The sequence below is a fragment of the Triturus cristatus genome, chromosome 8 (assembly GCF_964204655.1).
Source record: "Triturus cristatus chromosome 8, aTriCri1.1, whole genome shotgun sequence".
NCBI lineage: Eukaryota > Metazoa > Chordata > Amphibia > Caudata > Salamandridae > Triturus > Triturus cristatus.
In genome coordinates this window covers 465,358,948-465,378,392 of record NC_140591.1, presented here as the reverse complement: position 1 = coordinate 465,378,392, position 19,445 = coordinate 465,358,948, and the positions used below count along the sequence as shown (strand labels likewise).

At 49.6% G+C, this 19,445-nt stretch overlaps 1 protein-coding gene across 2 annotated transcripts in view; it reads left to right on the top strand.

Annotated features, from left to right (window-relative positions):
• KPNA3 (karyopherin subunit alpha 3) overlaps positions 1-19,445 on the top strand; it is a 743,375-nt gene that overhangs the window by 62,019 nt on the left and 661,911 nt on the right. The window contains exon 2 of one of the 2 annotated variants that reach the window (XM_085621927.1): positions 17,334-17,432. The exons of the other annotated variant lie outside the window; for it this stretch is intronic. The gene's annotated coding sequence lies outside the window, so the exon portion shown is untranslated. The remainder of the gene's footprint in view (positions 1-17,333; positions 17,433-19,445) is intronic. 2 annotated transcript variants of the gene reach the window in all.

The following is a 19,445-nucleotide window of genomic DNA, read 5'->3' as shown; positions in this document are numbered from 1 at the left end:
GCACCCCAACTATGGAAGGTCATCAACATCTCCTTCGACACAGTGACATTCCCAGAAAGCGGGAAGCAGGCCGAAATCAACGCCCTCCTCAAGAAGCCCAAGGCGGACCCCAAGGACCTCAAGAACTTCCGGCCCATCTCACTGCTCCCTTTCCCGGCGAGGGTCATCGAGAAAATCGCCAACATCCAGCTAACCTGCCACCTCGAGGACAACAACATCCTAGACCCATCCCAGTCCGGATTCAGTGAAACCACAGCACCGAGACAGCCCTCATCGCCGCCAGACGACATTAGGCGCCAACTAGACAACGGCGAAACCTCAGCCCTCATCCACCTGGACCTGTCAGCCGCCTTCACCGCACACTAAGAACATGCCTCCAAGAAGCCGGAATCCAAGAGAAGGCCCTGGACTGGACCACGTCCTTCCTCTCTGGCAGAACCCAGAGTGTCAGCCTCCCACCCTTCCGATCCGAAGCCACTGACCTCATCTGCGGCGTACCACAGGGCTCATCCCTCAGCCCGACCCTGTTCAACGCCTACATGGTCCCCCTCGCACGAGTGGCCCGCCAACACGACCTGAACATCTCCTACGCCGACGACATCCAGCTCATCCTCTCCCTCACCAAGGACCCACACACCGCCAAAACCAACCTCCACGAGGGAATGAAGGCCGTCGCCGAATGGATGAGGAGCAGCGGCCTGAAACTGAACTTGGACAAGACGGAAGTCCTCATCCTCGGCCCCACCCCATCTGCCTGGGGCGACTCCTGGTGGCCGACCACACTGGGAACAGCACCGACACCCACAGACCACACACGCAACCTAGGATTCATCCTAGACTCCTCCCTCTCCATGTCGAAGCAGGTCAACGCCGTCTCCTCCTCCTGCTACAACATCCTCTGAATGCTCCGCAGGATCTACAAGTGGATCCCGACCGAAACAAGAAGAACGGTGACCCAAGCGCTCGTCAGCAGCAGGCTGGACTACGGCCATGCACTCTACGCAGGAATCCTGGCCAAACACCTACAACGGCTGCAACGCATTCAGAACGCCTCTGCCCGCCTGATCCTCAACATCCCTCGATGCAGCCACATCACCTCCCACCTAAGAGACCTGCACTGGCTCCCCGTCAACAAGAGGATCACCTTCAAGCTCCTCAGCCACGCACACAAAGCACTCCACGACACCGGACTAGCCTACCTGAACAACAGACTCAACTTGTACACCCCCGTCCGCCAGCTCCACTCCGCCAGCCTCGCCGCCGTCCCGCGCATCCAACGAACTACCTCCGGCGGCAGATCCTTCTCCTTCCTCGCCGCCAAGACCTGGAACACCCTCCCCACTCACCTGCGGCAGACCCAGGACCTGCTCACCTTCAGGAAGCTCCTCAAGACCTGGCTCTTCGAGCAGTAGCAGCACCCCCTCCCATCAGCGCCTTGAGACCCTCACGGGTAAGTAGCGCGCTCTACAAATTCACTGATTGATACCTTCTTCACACTCCACAGTGGACATAGTTTATTCTGATCCACCTCTCGATGTTCCTTTGAGAGCGCAATCCTCTGGTCTACATCTAGAATTCCAGCGTTATTCTAGCGGAGTTCTTCTCGTTACTATATCGATCAAGATAATTTTTCTTCAGACTGTTCTTTATTATCTTCTGTTTTAACCCCACCACCAGCATGGATTTGTGTTTCTATCTCTTGGTTAAAACACACTTATCTAGTTCCACCTAAATTTATGTCTGGATCGTGTTTTCCATGGTATTTGTACTCGTGTGGATTGGATTTGTTACTTTTTTTTGTAATTAATGGCCATTACCCCTTAGAACGTTAATCTGCAGAACTTGTTGACGGAGTGGTGGCTCCACATTCTTCCTTGCATAAAATAAAGATAGACCAGTCCGTTAACTTTTCAGCGGTCACTGATGGAATTGTATGGAATAAAGTATCATTCGATGTATTCGGTCCTATGGAGACCATGCAGATACCATGTGTATTCCGTGTTTTCATGAGTAATGTGATACTGCCCGTTGCAATCCGATGATTGGGACGTCGATACTGTGAATTCCATGTTTTCCGAATTGCAATATTACAATGTCTTTGACACTGAAGATTTATATTTAAATTTTGCTAAAAATGCCAGTTTGTTCTGTTAACATTGTGGGCATCATTTTTTGCATAGATCTAATGATCAGCATTCCCAATTTAATTAAACTCAATGGGAACATTGCCCAACTAAATCTCAAGGTTAGTTCCAATACACAAAAGATAAAGTACACCTATTTCACTGGGAATGACCTTTCGGACCCAACATCATATTATTTTAAATTAGTTCCCACTCTTTCAAAAAAAATATGCTGACTCAGACCAAGAGTAATATCTCTCTATCTCTCTATCTCTCGCTCTATCTCTCGCTCTATCTCTCTCTCCATCTCTCGCTCTATCTATCTATCTATATCTATCTATCTATATCTATCTCTAGCTATCTATCTCTATCTCTCCCTAGCTATCTCTCTATCTCTCTCTAGCTATCTCTCTATCGCTATCTCTAGCTATCTCTCTATCGCTATCTCTAGCTATCTCTCTATCGCTATCTCTAGCTATCTCTCTATCGCTATCTCTAGCTATCTCTCTATCGCTATCTCTAGCTATCTCTCTATCTCTATCTCTAGCTATCTCTCTATCTCTATCGCTATCTCTGGCTAGCTCTCTATATCTATCTCTAGCTAGCTCTCTATATCTATCTCTAGCTAGCTCTCTATATCTCTCTATCTCTAGCTAGCTCTCTATATCTATCTCTATCTCTAGCTAGCTCTCTATATCTATCTCTATCTCTAGCTAGCTCTCTCTCTATCTCTAGCTAGCTCTCTCTCTATCTCTAGCTAGCTAGCTCTCTCTCTATCTCTAGCTAGCTAGCTCTCTCTCTATCTCTAGCTAGCTCTCTCTATCTCTAGCTAGCTCTCTCTCTATCTCTAGCTAGCTCTCTCTCTATCTCTAGCTAGCTCTCTCTCTATCTCTAGCTAGCTCTCTCCATCTCTATCTCTAGCTAGCTCTCTCCATCTCTATCTCTAGCTATCTCTCTATCTATCTCTATCTCTCTATAGCTATATCTCTCTCTATAGCTATATCTCTCTATATCTATATCTCTCTATATCTATCTCTAGCTAGCTCTCTATATCTATAGCTAGCTCTCTATATCTATAGCTAGCTCTCTATATCTATAGCTAGCTCTCTATATCTATAGCTAGCTCTCTATATCTATAGCTAGCTCTCTATATCTATAGCTATCTCTCTATATCTGTAGCTATCTCTCTACATCTGTAGCTATCTCTCTACATCTGTAGCTATCTCTCTATCTATATCTAGATCTGTATATCACTTTTTGTTGATAACTTAGCCCTGAAAGGATATGATTACTGGAAGGACAATATTGACTTGAAATCAGTATTGGGTACTAAATCCTGGCAGGCTCAAGGTACAGAATCTTTATTCCTTGTATGCCTGATACCTACACAAATTATCTTTCTTAATGACGCTGTCCAACAGACTACTTGTCTGGGGTTGGCTAAGATTAAAGAATTGAATACTCCTGCTATTCCACCCTACCCCCATCTTTGATAATTGACAATGATATACAAATTTTACTGAAGACCAACTAAATAGTAGGATCCGAAGGCACAGCTACAGTGGGTAGCAAGGTGGTTGGCGGATAGAGAACGAGACGACACGGCGACCGCAGCGCCCCCCATTTCCTTGGCTGATACCAGTCGTTCCATCCGACCACAAAGGTGTTAAAGCCGGGGCCCCTCCTCGTCAAGGTGGCCTACAAATGGTATCGCCGCGCCCTTTATCTAACTCGGAATTGTATCCCATATGCCCCAGCCATACCGATAGAGGGCTCCCCTAGTGGACGGAGGGTGCTGCATTCTACTGAACTCGTAGACTGGCACACGGCAGACATCTACACATTGGGGGACCTTTACCGGGACGGTGCTCTCCTCTGATTCACCTCGTTGGCGGAGGAGACAGGGTTGCCGCCTGGCCACTTCCTTCGTCACCGCTCACTGATAGCGTCGCTGACGAGCCGGTGGGGTGATCTCAGAGAGGAGCCAGAACAGCACCTCATGATGCAATACCTCCATGTCATGGGGCGCGGGAGGCACATGATCCGGTGGTTCGCAGCTTCTCTGCGCACACATGCGGCGATTAATCTGACCCCGCTGCGCCGTACATGGGAAACGGACTTGACCCGCCCCATGGCCGACAAGGAATGGGACAGAGCGCTGCAGGGCCCAACGAGGATCCCCAGGAACATGCGATTTCGCCAAATACAATGCTTTATTCTACATAGGGCATATCTCACGCCGGACTCCGTCAACCGGTATTTCCACCGCGCAGACGCAGGCTGTCCTCGCTGCGGGGAACTGGATGCTGGACTGGCCACATGTTGTGGAGCTGCCCCGCGCTGGATTCGTACTGGCGGGCGGTTCATGGAGCGCTCAGTACATGTACGGGCCGTCAATTCCCGTTTGAGTGGCCGGTCTACTTGCTGCACCTTTTTCACAGAACTCCCTCCACGAAGGTCGCATCTAGGTTTGTCGACCTGGGACTGGTGGTGGCGAAGCGATTGCTCACCAAGCGCTGGAAGGCAGCGGAACCCCCACATGTGTGAGCATGGCGGGGTTCGCTGCTGGCGTGGGCAAGGGCGGAGAGCATGGCCCTATTGCGGGAGGAAACACTAGGCCTCAGACGGACACCAATAGCGAGTCAATGGGAGACACTCATACAGGCCATGACGCGACTAGACGGGGTCACCATGGGGCTCTGCGGGGAGCGCGATGGGGGCGCCCTTGCTGAGGGGAGGGGCGACAGTCAGACTGGGGACGGGGCATGAAGTGTCACACTAAGGGCTTGGCTGCCTGGGCAGGACACGGGGGATTAGAGATGAGGTCGATCAAACAGCCTGAACATGGGAGCACGGAGATGGCGGGAGGGGTCGGAGCAGGGGACATAATAAGGGGATGCTAAAGCGAAGGCCGGAATCTGCTGCTGTTGTTTTGTCGGGGCACTTGTTGTTATGCCCCATTTCCTTATGATTAGTTCACTGTTGATGGGAGCATGGAGGGGATGAGCGGGTGAAATACTAGCGGCTTGCCCAGGTGAGGTCCCTCAGCGACCAGTTAGCGAAGGGGATGTTGTGTTATTGGTTTCAGCTGAGAGGCCCGAAATATTATTCTCCTTTTAGAGAGTGGGCGTAGAGCCCGATCCCATTCATAAATGTATGCACGACTGGAGATGTACCACTGGGTCTATTTCAAATGTTAGTCATCCAGACCTCAAGCTGTACCATGTATCTTGTTTAAACCTAAAATGCCAATAAACAGATTTCATAATAAATAGTATGATCCGAAACAGTACATTTAATTCTTCTATGATAACTCGATTATGTGGTCATTATGGCCTTTGAACACAAATGTTTGTCATTCTCGTTTCGTGAACACTACGTCTGGGTTCAAATTGAATAGACCTGATCCACGTTAGCCACAAACACCGCATTCCAACACTGTTACTACTTATTCTGTAGGAAAATTATTTCAACAATGGTGAGAACATACCACATTGTCTGCCGTAAAACATCTTTCTCTCCTATCCGAAGGTATAAATTTATCTGATTTCCTTTTGGGTCCAAAATCCCCACGTTTGAAACTATTTATGCGGCATTTAATGAACTTCGGAAATTGTCGCAACTGGAAGCTGCAGTACGTTTACACCAAATTGACCAAAATAATTTAGATGATGTTTGCTGTTGTCAACAGCATTAATACATTGTCATCTCGATTTATCCTTTAGATAATATTGTCATCATTAATTGATATTGTGCAAACTGAAGTGTCTACCTTGTATCATGGTCCGAATCAACTTAGATCAGTTTTGTAATTTGGCTGGACACTGCAAATACTTAAGATTGGCCACGTTCCCTGGCATTACCTTAACTGTAGCACATTGTTCTTACCATTTAATGTGACATGTAAACAGCAATCAATGGCTATGAAAGATGCTAGTTACACCATGCTAAATATAGAGAAACTTGAACAACTTAACTTCACTATAGCCGAAACTCATTCTGTGGTATGGTTAATACACAGGGTTATCTCGTTGCCCATCTCGATGTTTCAGTTCACTTGGGTGTCAACCAATAAAAATTAACGGCGCCTGCAATGTTTCTGCCCCCAATGTGGCTTGTTATTTGAAAGGTACTCCTATTCCCGCAATTATTTCCCACTCTCACACTACTTTCGAATGGCAGTTATCCCGTCCAAATATTGCCGCAGAATGCGTTCCATCCGCCCCATAAGCCCGCCCATTTGCGGTGACAACCTCTGTGAATGAATGCTGTCTTCTCTGCCACCATCGCCCTAACTAAGTCGTGACACCAGTGTTGGTGTAGAGGGGCAGTAGGCGCTCCCCAGTGTTGTGCGATATTCAGTTTAGCCAACGTGATCCCCAGGGTTGCCCAAGTCTGTGCTGCGTGGTTAAGATCAGTAGGCATCGCCGGGGTTCCGGGAGGACCTCTACTCCGCCCACCCTGGTAATAGTAGCCATGACCTTTCCCCAGTATTTCGCTATAATGGGACAGTCCCATAACGTGTGAAAAAATGTACCTGGTTGCCCACAGCCCCGTAAACATGAAGGTGTCTCGGCCCGTCCGATTTTGTGCAGCGTCGTCCTAGTATAATATGTCCTGTACAGTAATTTCAGTTGCAGAAGTTGTAGTCTGGATGGGATCGCCACCTCCAATGGGGATGCTAGGGCCTCCTGCCAGTCTTGATGGTCCATGTCCCCCACCTCTGCCCGCCACTACTCTCTCAAGGTGTGTGTGGGATCTTTCTGGTTATTCACCAGTTTACGGTATGTGAGGGAGATTGCCTTTTTGGTAAGGTGGTCCGTCAGGAGGCGATCCTCTAGTGGCGATGATTTGGGGAGATCGTCACCTTGGGGTATGGCTTTGGTGAGTGTGTGTTTGATTTGTAGGTATCGGAACTGCTCCGAGTCTGCCATTTGCTATGTTGTGCGTAGTTGGGCAAATGTCATCATCGCCCCCTTTTTCCACATGTCTCCCACTCTGGAGATTCCTATAAGGTCCCATCTGGCGAAACCTTTGCTATTACGGAGCATACCCAATTTGAGGAGTCCCAGATTGGCGTATGTTGGGTGATGCTTCCCTCCCAGCCTAGTGCTTGTTGTGCTCTGAACCATGTGTGTATTGTGTGAGCAGTGGGGCCGATCAATGTGCGTATCTTGGCCTTGTTGTAGAGAGCACTCATGAGTCCGTCCATGCCTAGGGCGTGTCTGTCCATTCTTAGGGCTGGTTCCTCCTGTGGGGCATGGAGCCACTGGTTCACTACTGTAAGTTGGGAGGCCCAATAGTACAGCTGTACATTGGGCAGAGCGATTCTACCATCGTACCAGCCCCTAATTAGTTTGGCCATTGCTATGCGAGGAGGTTTTCCATCTCACAGGAGGAGGCTCACTTCTGCCTCTATAGTTTTAAAATATGAGTCAGGGACTGGGGTTTGCGTGTTTTTGGAGGATGTATAAAAACCTGGGAGGGCCATCATTTTGAAAAGGGCCGCTCGGCCCAGCAGGGTCAAGGGCAGGGAATGTCAATGTTTCACAATGCATTTAAGTCTCCTAAGCGGGGGTGTGAGGTTGCGTTCGTAGAACTGAGCGTGATCCGGGGTGATGTGAATGTCTAGATATTTAATCCCCTCGCTTCAGAGTTGTATTGTCACACCCCTAGGCAGGCGTGGGGGGGGGGGGAACCATGGAGAATGTACTTGACCGATTTTGCCCAATTGATCGTGTAACCAGAGAATCTGCCGTAGGATGCGTATATATCTAGCAGGCAATTAATTGAGCGGCTGGGGGAAGCCATGTATAACAGAATGTCTGTGTAAAGGGAAATGCGGTCTTCCCATCCCTCTGACAATCGCAGTCCCCGTATCACTGGTTCTCCACTGATCCAGGCCGCCATAGGTTCAAGCACGAGGGCAAACAGTAGTGGGGATAGGGGACTGCCCTGTCTAGTCCCACGCCCCAGGGGGAAGTCATCGGATACCCATCCATTAACCACCACGTGTGCCAGCGGTTGCGTGTATAATAGCTGGACCCAGGCCAGAAACTTGGGCCCGAAACCAAACTTTTGTAGCACGGCGAAAAAGAAGGGCCACTCCACCTGATCAAACGCCATGCTGGCGTCTAACGACAGGATGACCACCTCTTCCTGAATTGTCGACATGCAGGCCAGCACTCCGTGAAGCCTCCTCAGATTCATTGCTGTGTTCTGACCTGGCATGAAGCCCGATTGGTCGGGATGGACAAGGGATGCCAGGTAGGGCAGGAGCCTAATCGCCAGCGCCTTCGCTAATATTTTGGCTTCTGCATTTAGGAGCGAAATTGGGCGGTAGGAGGTGCACTCCTTAGGGGGCTTGCCAGGCTTTGGGATCGCCACAAGGGTTGCTAATCTCTGGTCTCTCGGTGGAATTCCCTTTTCTATGCTGTCCTTGTACATCTGTAGTAGGTGGGGCCCTAATGTGTCCGCTTCTCTCTTATAAAGCTCCACGGGTATTCCGTTCGGAACTAGTGCTTTGCTCGGTTGGAGTCGTCTGATAGCAGCCGTGATTTCATCAGCTGTGAGGGGCGCCTCTAGTGAGTGCATCTCGGGGGCAGTCAACTTTGCCAAACGTACGTCTTTAAGGAAGGCCATGTTTTCTTGCACTGTGGCGTTTGTGGCAGGCGTGTAAACTGTCATGTAGTGATGTGCGAAGGCTGTGACTATGCCCTGCGGATCTTTGATTTCCTCCCCAGATAATGAGTGTACCCGGGCCACCCAACGACTTGCACGTTCCTTCTTGTCGAGCCAGGCAAGGAGCTTACCGGCTTTGTCCCCCACTTAGCAGATAGTGTGTTGTGTTTGCCTTACTCTGGCCTTGGCTTCGTCCCATGTGTGGTCTTTGAAGGCCTGTTTAGCGAGGGCTAGTTTGTGAGTTGTCACCGGTTGGGTCTCTCGTGTGGTCTTCTTCCGCCAGGCTAACTGTCCTCTTAAGCTCCTGCACCTACTGGGCCTTGTCTCGTTTGTGTGAAGTAATTAGTGAAATAGTTTGTCCTCGTAGGACTGTCTTGTACGCCTCCCAGAGAATAGTGGGAGAGGATACCAAATGCGTGTTGTCTTGAAAGTAGTGCTTCGTCTACTTTCAAGACAACACGCATCTTGTGTAGGTTTTTCCCTATGGTCTGGTCTCTCAAGTATCCCGGATATATGGGGTATATGTGCCGTCTCCTTGTGCGCTGTAGGGTGTATGTTGCTGAGATCGGGGAATGATCAGGTATCCCTCTGGGGAGGTGCTTGATGTCTAGAATGTGTTCCAGGCTCGATGGAGACGAGAGGATGTAGTCCATTCTGGACATACTGTTGTGAGCCCCTGAGTGATGTGTGTATTGAAGCTCTGTGGGGTGGCGCATGCGCCAGATGTCTACCAGCCCTAGCGCTTCTGTGAAATCTCGCAGGGGTGTGGGGGATGCCCCTTGGCTTCGTGGTGGGAGCCTACCCAAGGCAGTGTCGAGTACGGCGTTAAAATCGCCTCCCATAATAAATTCTCCCAGGGGTAGCGAAAGTAAGAATTTACCCAGTGCAGGGAAGGTGAGACAGTGAAGCGCGGGGGGAGCATACACCGAGACAAGAAAGTGCCGCGAAGCGGCCTTGGTCATCCGTCTGGGTGCTCCGGACCACCAGCGGGCAACCCTTTCGGACAAGTATATCCACCCCTCTGGAGCCGGAGGTAAATTCAGAGTGAGCTACCATCTTGAAAGCCCCATCTGTCAAGCGCCTTGGTGGCAGTCCCCACCAGATTAGTTTCTTGTAAGAAGATCACTGAGGGCGCTTGCCTCTTCAGATAGTGTAGTATTGACCCTCTCTTTATTTTGTCACAGAGACTGTTCACATTCCAGGAGATCCGAGTAAGAAGGGGACAAGGCTTATGTGTGTCCTCCGACTGAGGGTGCGTGGTGTCTGGAATCACCCCCCTCGGGGCATTAGTGCGTTCGTTAGGCATTGGAATTGTGTGTGGGGGATGTTGGGTTGTGTATATGCTAACCTTGAATTGCACGGCATAAGCATTGGGCAGCAAAACATCAACAAAATAAAAAATTCAAACGTGAACATAAATTTCGATCTATATCTATGTCAGGAAACTTAACCAAACGGGACATAACACCAATAACTGTCCCAGAGTCCCTACCCCACTCCCTGCCCGGCTGACCCCAAACTACCCGCCTCCCCAACTGCGCATAGTGCTTTTCCCCCAGAACTAGTACTTGCGTGGGGGTGAGTGATTGTCCGTGATCCTGGTAGGCCTCTATGAAGGTGTCGCCATCAACGGCTAGCATTCCTCCTGATGGTGGAAAAATCGTTACCGTGCATGTGGCGTGCCCAGTTTTCGAGCTACGAAGTGAGGCAAACGTGTATTAGAACAGTTTGTGCCTAGAGAGGAATAGGTCCGCAGCTTGTTCAGAGTTATTGTTCTTGCCCGCAGGGTCATGTCCTGTTAGTCCCCTTTGTCGCTGGAGTCCGGTGACTTCGATCTTTGCGACTCGCAGAAGCGGTGTTGCTGTTTGGCTCTCGGTTTGCCGGATCGTGTTGCTGGATGCCATCCCTCCAGCCAGTCCCTAGCCTCTGGCATGACAAAGAACCAGGTTTTCCCTTCTGCCTCCACTCTGAGTTTTGCTGGGAAGAGCATGGAGTATTTGAGCTCTCTGGCCCGCAGTTCCTTCTTAACGTCCAGGAAACTGCGACGCTGTTTGGTGACTGCCGCTGTTTAATCTGGATAAAGCGTGACCGTGGAGCTCTCGATACGGATCGGTGGGGCTATCCTGGCCGCCTGTAGAATGGCGTCTCGGAAATTGAAGATAATGGCCAAAATTGGTCTGGGGGGAGCGCCCAGGCGAGCCCTCCCAGTACTCGGTGAGCCCTTTCTACAGAGAAGAAGCTGGAAAGTTCCCGTGGTTGTAGCTGTTTTTTTATGAGGTCTTCCACGAAGAGGTCCAATGCCGTTCCACCCGTCTTCTCCGGCACACCAATGATTTGCACGTTGTTGCGTCGCGAGCGCCCTTCCTGGTCGTCAAGTTTGTTGTCCGCCTCTAGATTGCGTACTTGACGTTGCAGTGTGGCCGTATCCATGGAGAGGGTGGTTGTGGTAGATTCCATTCCGTCTGTCAGTCTCTTAGACAACTTTGAGAAGTCTGCCCGGATCAGGGAAATGTCCTTTGACATCGTGCCAATAGATGACTGCACTTGTTGGAGGGCGGCCATTATGTCTTCCAGTGAGACTGCGTCAGGCTCTTTTGAAGCAGGAACTTCAGATTGTGTCAGGCTCGAGTGTGGTTTGTCCGTCGGGTCTTTGGTATATGCAAATTTGTCCAATTTGCCAGTAGGTGCTCCTCGCGGGCCTCGGCCTCCCATCTCTGCCGCTATAGCCGGGGTTGTGCCAGGCACACTGGGGGCAGTAATCACCGCTGCCTGCCGCTTGGGCGTCACGCGCGGCCTTTCTGGTTTCCTACCCAGTCCCCCGTAGCCCTGTGTGTTGGTGGTCGGGTCACAAGCCGCGTCACTGCCCCACCGCTCTGCTGTGGGTATTCCAAGAGAGTCCTGTCCTTGGTATGGTTGGTGAGGCCCACAACAACCCCGCCGATGTCGCAAGGTCAGATGCCTGCTCAGCCCACCTCAGCAATGTCTCCCCTGTCTTGAGCACACACTGTGGGGGAACGCTGCCCTTGGGTGTGAGGAGGGTCCTAGTGCCGTGGGCAATAGTGCCGCTGTAGCGCTGCCCGACCGCATTGCGCAGTGGTAGAGTATCTTAGTGAGTTGTGTAGACACTGGCCATAGTCACCTTTTGTAGGCGATTTGTCTCGGTCTTCTATCTTTCCGACTGTTTTACGCCCCTGTTGAGGTCTGGGGCCGCCGTTCGCGGCTGTGGATGTGGTCGCCGGGCGCAGGAGCACGTCTGTCTGGCGGCCGAGTTGGTATTAATGGGGAGGGGGCCCTCGAGGGATTTGGCAGTCACCGCTGCTGTACCGTACACCCGAGTCCTGGCTTTACTGATTTCGACTGGGCCGTGGTTTCGTGTGAGGCCCCGGCGTCTTCCCAGGAGTCGGGCCCAGTTCTCCGGCGCGTGCAACTGTGTCGGGTAAGGAGTGCTAGATTGTTTGGGGGGGGCCTTGCCGGAGTGCAGCCGGTCACCCTGGGCGGTCCGTGATGCACCAGTCGCCAGCGCGCCTTCTACCAGGCCCGCTGGTAATGCAGTCAGGGCCCATTCCAGTACGGAGTTCGCCCGGCTCACCAGGGTCCCTGGTTCTGGGCGTGTGTGGTTTACGTCTACCCCCCGGATCGTCCTGGCAAGTCGCTCTTTGTCCCTCAGCCTGCTCGTCGCCTCGAATGCCGCTGCCCCAGGCGTCGCTGGTTTCGGCGCGGCCGCAGGTGGATGTCTCACGCATGGTACTGGCTCCAATACGGCTGGCAGGCCGCAACTCTCCACTGCTCGGTGTTGCACTACCGCTTATTCTACGGAGCTCTAGATCGGCACAATCCGTTGCGCAAACGTTCCGGTTGCGTCGGTGCTTCTATTCCGCCCTGTAGAAGCTGGATAAGTGCACAAATTCATTAAGAGGGTTCTCCCGATCACTAGGTTGCGTCCATTTTGCTTGGCTGCTAGCCACACCCCCAATACATCAAATATTTAATGCATCTGATACCACGGGCCTGGCACACTTTTTTTTTTTTTTTTTTTTTTTTTTTTTTTTTTTTACTTTTTGGTTTCTGCCTCGTGACATCTTTTCAAACTATTTTTGGAGTAATCCCAGCTTTTATATATTCTATATTTTCCAGCGTATTCAGTGGGTTTCCACTGATGCTCATCTTAATTTGTGGCATCATCGTACTGTTCCTGCGATTCCTCAATGGATGCTCCATTTGTGGTTCTGCCTGGACAGGCGTCACTGCAACTGTACAATGAGCGAATTCTACAACGTTTTTAAATGATGCCCTTAATGCTCCGGATGCCGAATTTTGTCTAACCTTCTGGTATGATTACTTCACCCGTGTGCAACCTTTGTTCCATTGTATCCGGTGCCCCTTTCAATGGGCCCTGAACGTCTGCCTGGTTACACCCTCTCACGCTGCCCTGGATTTCTAAATTTTTCTTTTCTTTTTTAAAATTGTTTTTATACCATTTACATTTTACATGGAAAACCGTCATACTTCTGTGGAAGAGGTGTTCGTGCTGACCAACATCAGATCCACTCACCCCGTGATACACTGTACATTGCAATGTGTGTTGGCTCTACACCCATATCAAATCTAATAGTTAAACAATAAAAAATTGCAAAAGGAAAAACTGTTAAACCCCTCCCACATCACCCCTCCCCAGCAGCGGACAGCAGTAATTACTCATTATCTGGATTGATAGGAGAACTGGCATTATTAATGTAGTATAGGTGAGAAGGAGGCATTCGCACTAGCTGTGCTGGGCGTCAACGTGTTATGAGTGAGCGTGAGCGACTGTGTAGGCGCAGTGGTGTCATTGTCCTGAGTTATCGTCAAGGACATTTCTTTCAGCATCTGTACCCATTCAGTCAAATCGTGTTCAACATTCTCGTCGACTCTTACAGCCCGAAGACTACATTTCTCCGCCACACCCCATTCAGTGCACCATTTATCCAGTGTAGGGGGCGCGGAACAGATCCAATTTATTGCAATACGTCTTATTGCCAGAACCAATCCTAACAGCGCAAATTTAAGCCTTATACGTGTCCCCTTCTTTGGGGTCGGGAATATGCCCAACAGACACTGTTTTATAGTGACTTCTATTCGTACTGTAGTAACAGAACGGATGGTCTGTACCAATTGGTTCCAGTACTGCTGCAATCGTATGCAAGTCCATGTCATATGGTGGAATGTGGCAGGGTCTGTGCCGCATCGAGGACAGGATGGGACCAGTCCTGGGGTGATCTGCGCATGGTTTTGTGGGGTCAGGTACGTACGATGCAAATAACGGAATTGGATGAGCTTGAATCTGGCATTACTAGTGGCTTCAGCCACTTGCGCTAGTGCTCTATTCCATTCCCCGTCTGTCAATGGGAGGGGTAGGTCTTCGTCCCATTTTCCCCTGATTATAGATAAATCAGCTGTGCTCTCTTCCTTCAGGGCTTTGTATAAGCATGAAATTAGGGACCTACTAGAACCCGGATCTAGCAGTGTTGCCAATATGCTAGACTCCTGTGGCTCCTCCGGGAAGGATGTCCATATCTCACGGACTGTACGTGAGATCTGGAAGCAATCACAAGTCTCAGCAAAAGTCGTGAAGATCCCATTTAGGCACAGATCTGCTGCCGATGTGCATCCTCCCTCATACCCTTGTGAAATATCCATAGATGCCTGAATACGAAATCCCCGTAACCATCGGAGCGGGACTGCAACTGCGTAGGGTGCTTTGCAGAGCTCTAAAGTGACTGCGTGTTCCCTGGCCACAGTTACTTGCCTCACTATGTGGGGGCAAACCCTGGGCACCTTCGAACCCATCATTAAAAACCTTTGTAACTGTGACTCATCGTTCCAGTCCCCCAGCAACTCTTTGTCCGTTGTTTGACCTTCCATACATGACTGCGCTGCATACTGTAACAATCCTGCGATATAATATAACCTAAAATCAGGTGGCCCCAAGCCCCTGGAGCCCAAGTCCAGCTTCAGCGTCTCCAGCTTAACTCTGCTCCTTCCCCCTGCCCACACCAGTGAAATCAGTAGGCTATTAAGCGTGTCAAATGTGGACTTTGGGATACTGCAGAAAGAATTCTGGAAGACATACAGGCAGCATCACCATTTTTGACACAGCCACCCTTTCCATGATAGACCGCAGGAGCTTACTCCAGAATTGTATCGACGTTTTAAGTCCCTCAAGGACCCTACCCATATTTAGTTTGTATTGGCCATCTGGCAGGTGTGATATATGAATACCCAGATATCTAAAATGATCCACCTACCAATTTAGTCCCACCTCAGGAAGATCCAGGGGTGTCCCCCTCGCAAGGGCAGCTAGCGTGAACAGTACAGATTTCCGGTGATTAATATAAAGACCTGAGGCCCGCACCAAAGGAGGCCAATGTCTCCAGGAGTACCGGGATCGCCTCCTCCGGCTGCCTAACGTATAGGAGCGCACCATCCGCATACAATCAAATCATGTGTGCATTCATCTACCACTACCCCCCACGGTGCTATATTGCTCCTCAGTTTCACAGCCAGGGGTCCCATCGCCAGTGCAAAAAGCAGTGGCGATAGGGGGCACCCATGTCGCGTGCCTCGTTTATTATAATCTCCAATACCTGACCTCCATTTCGCACTCAGGCTCTTGGCTTGTTGTAAAGCAATTTAACCCATGCAATCTATTCTTGTCCAAAACCCATTCTTCATAGCACCTCCCATAGATATTCCCACCGTAGTGTATCAAAAGCTTTTTCAATATCCAGGGCAACAACTGCCGCCCGTGTATTACGGTTATCCACTGAGTGAAGGACATGAGACAACCGGCGTATGTTCATGTGTGTACCCCTTCCAGGTATGAACCCACATTGATCCAATGAGGTCAGAACTCTGCTCCATCTTAGGGCCAAGACTTTAGCAAGCAATTTAGCATCTACCCCCAGCATGGATAAAAGTCTATATGAACCTGGGTCCTCTGTTCCGGCCAGGCTTAAGAAGCATGATTATCTGCGCCTCTCATGGACCGCGGTAGGCACCCATCCTTTTTAGCCTCTTGTAAGATTTCTAGTAAGCGTGGAAGCAAAACATCGGCATACGTCCAGTATAATGCCACAGGAATTCCATCCGGTCCTGGCGATTTAACACTGGTCATGGTTTGTAACTCCTCCTGCAGTTCCTCTAGGCAGATTGCTGCCTCCATTTCTTCCCTCTGCAAATCTGTGAGACACGGGAGGGGGACACTTGGAAGGTACCTCCCTCTCTACAGGCATTCCAGTCTCTGGGACTTCACTATATATGTCAACTAGGTGATGAAATAGCACCTGATTAATGCTGGCCTTTGTAGTCGCCAAAACGACGGCAGGTCAGCGCCACGTTAGTATCAATGGGGATGGGCGCTCTCGCCTTAATAACCACGCTAACAGTCTCCCAGAGCGGTCACCCTCTGTATGTAAGAGTTGGTGGTATACCCGGCGGACTAGGCAATCCAACCTATCCCAGATCTCTCCGACCTGTTGTGCCTGCAAGAGTGAACCTTGATCCTGCCCTGACACTCTCTCCCCGTGTTGTAGCGTAGCTAACCTTTCCTCAGCAGCAGCCAATTCCGACTCCCAATCTCATTCTATTACCACCCACTCTGGACAAACAGTCCCCTCTGGTAACCACCTCAAACGCATCCCATTTCACGCCCCTAGTGCTGGTGGTAGACCAGTTAGAGGTGAAATAACCAGTAATGACCTCTCTGAGCTCCTTTAAATAACTCATCGCGTAGCGTAGCTTGCTGTAAACGCCACTGCGGGACTCTCTGCCTATGTCTCTCCAGTCACTCCCAACAACTCCAGAGCATGGTCTGATAAAAACCGTCCCAATATCTTAGTCCGTACTACTGCACCACACGCCTCCGGAGAGAGGTGAAAACGGTTGAGCCTACTATACACCTCACAGGCCGGTGTATAAAAAGTATATCCTCGGTCACCCACGTGCGTTTCACGCCATATATACACACACAGTTTAGCCTACTCACCACCTCGCTCAAGGAGTTCCACATGTGGGGTTTAGTGTGTTGTTTTGGCGGCTGTCTATCCAGTATGCCATCTAACACGCAATTAAAATCACCAGCCCATATTATGGGGATCCCAATATATGGGAAAATCGGACTCTCTACGACACCAAAGAACTCTGCTTCATCTATTTTGGGGGCGTAAACATTTCCCAGACATGCCTCAACACCATCGAGCTCACCATACACAATTACATATCTGCCCTCAACGTCCGCCAAGTAGTTACACAATTTAAAAGGAACCTTTGGGGCCAGCCAGATAGCCACTCCCCTAGCATACGTAGGGTAGGTAGATGTGAACATTTCTTGTGAAGTTTTTGTATCTCATCGTCCAATAAATGTGTTTCCTGTAACATAGCAATGTGGGCACCCTGACGCCGCAGATATGTTTGTACCTTGTAGTATTTTACAAACTAATTTAGCCACCTCACATTCCATGTCATAATTTTTTGTTGTCCCATGTTTTCCAGCCATACCAGTCCTATTGAATGTGTATACAGCCTGTGCAAAGCCATCATCGCTGCCGGTGAGAACTGTAAACTGAACATTCAAACAAAACCACCCCAAGGGTAAGCACTGTAAGAACAAAGCGTGCATCCCCACATGATCTTCAACCACCCAACCCCGCCCTTAAGTACTGTCATTGAACAAACACCAACTGAAATATCAATAACTCCTTAGCAAAAACAATAATACAATTTGTCTCCTCATGCACTCCCCAACTCTCATTTTGATAGCACTCCTACCGCATGCAATCATCCAATATGTGCCTGTTACCAGGGCTGGAAATGGCACCCCACAGACACAAGGTGTGTCCAACAGGCGCTAACACCCCCCCCCCCCCCACCCCGACCCCAGTTGTCACTCACACCGACCTCTCACCTATCAACACAACTCACTCACACAATCATATCTATTACTTGTAACAAAAAAGAAAAAGAATTAAGATCTAATAGTACAAGTAAGCTAAGAAGAAATTAGGATTTCGAACTGTTGATGGGTCCCTTAGTGGCCCATAACCAGGGCTGTTCCTTGGGTATGCGGTTTGTGTACAGCCCAGCGTTGTGGCCAGTGGCTGAAGGAGATAACTGTGCAGCATCTACTGGATCGGTTTCATCTAAATCAACACAGGTTGTCCTTTCATGGTCTTATCGACTACTGGATATGAGGAGCACGTTTGTCCCTCTGACCTGTTCAACTGGATAGCTGAAATTTCTTATTTGGAAGGTTCGGATTTCTTACTGGAAACCTTGTCTTTCACTTGGTATCCTACATCCTGGGTCCCGGCGATACGCTGTAATTGGGTACATTTTTCACTAAAAACCTTTTTGTTGTAATTTTATCTTGTTGCCAATGGTATGTTCTGTTTTCCCCCTTCCTGCCCTTGGTTTCTTCCACCGGAAGGTTAGAGTAGAATGTTGACACCTGTGTGAGTTGTGGAGAGTGGATGGCCAAATAAACAGGACTTCTTCTTACTCTGGTTCCTGTTATTTCTACTTCTTAACACTGGTGACATTATGCTGCGAAGGGGGCAGTTTGGGCCATCTCCGCTCTCTGTGCTCTCTCCAGTTGCAATAATTTGAGTTAAAGAATATTGGAGAAATAAGGAAGGAGCTCACCTGGTATTTACTGCTCTTGCCACGACTTGGTCAGAAGAAACACAGATTTTCGGAGGAAGTGAGTGGAGAAGGTGTTTTCAGCTGTCTTCCTGGGAGTTTACAAGACTACATTCTTGTCTCAGCTTCCGTGGTGAGGTACCAGCTGAGCACGAGCGTTGTGTTTTGTCCGGAGAGGCATACCTTGTGGAGAAGATTTGCAGACATGCGGGTGACGTGATCCTTGACCTGAATGTGGCAGGCACTCTATATGCGTGTGCCGACTGTGAGCTGTCCACGGTGTCGTGCTATGGTTGCATGCCTGCCGGCCGGACGTGTCGGATAAAAGAAAGAAAGAAAATTTTTATTTGCATAATTAATTAAAATAATTACAAAGTTCGCATAGTATAATAACATTACAAGATAAATAACATTTTTATAAAACGAAAAATACTGGGGATGTAGAGTGTTACTCTCAGCTCCCATTACTTTTGAGGAAGGTGCATATACAGTCCAGAGGTTAAGAAGTCCCAGGTGGCCCACTGGCTGTTTGGCCCTCCTGTTCTGTCAGTTCTAGGCTTTTTTTTGCTTCTTCCAGAAATTTGACTCCGCGGCATGCCAAGATTATGGAGGAGCCTCTGAGCCAGCATGTGACTGCGTGTCTACAAGAGCGAATGTTTAGCACGTTCAAGATGGGTTTCAATAAAAATCGTCTCTGGTTTATCAGGGCCGGGCATGTACAGAAAAGGTGGACCAAAGTTTCTGTACGATACCCGCAAAGGCGGCATCGTTTCGTCTGGTGAGGCGGTTTCCAAGATGGTAGTAGGTCTTTTGAGACATGCATCCCCATCCGATAGGCTATAAATGCCTTTTTGAGATGACCGTTGAAGTGGGATACTAGGTATGGCAGTGGTTTTAGAGTTGTGAAAGAGTTCATGATGGTCCAGCCATGCCGACGTTTTGCCAATGTCTCTTTATCCTCCATAA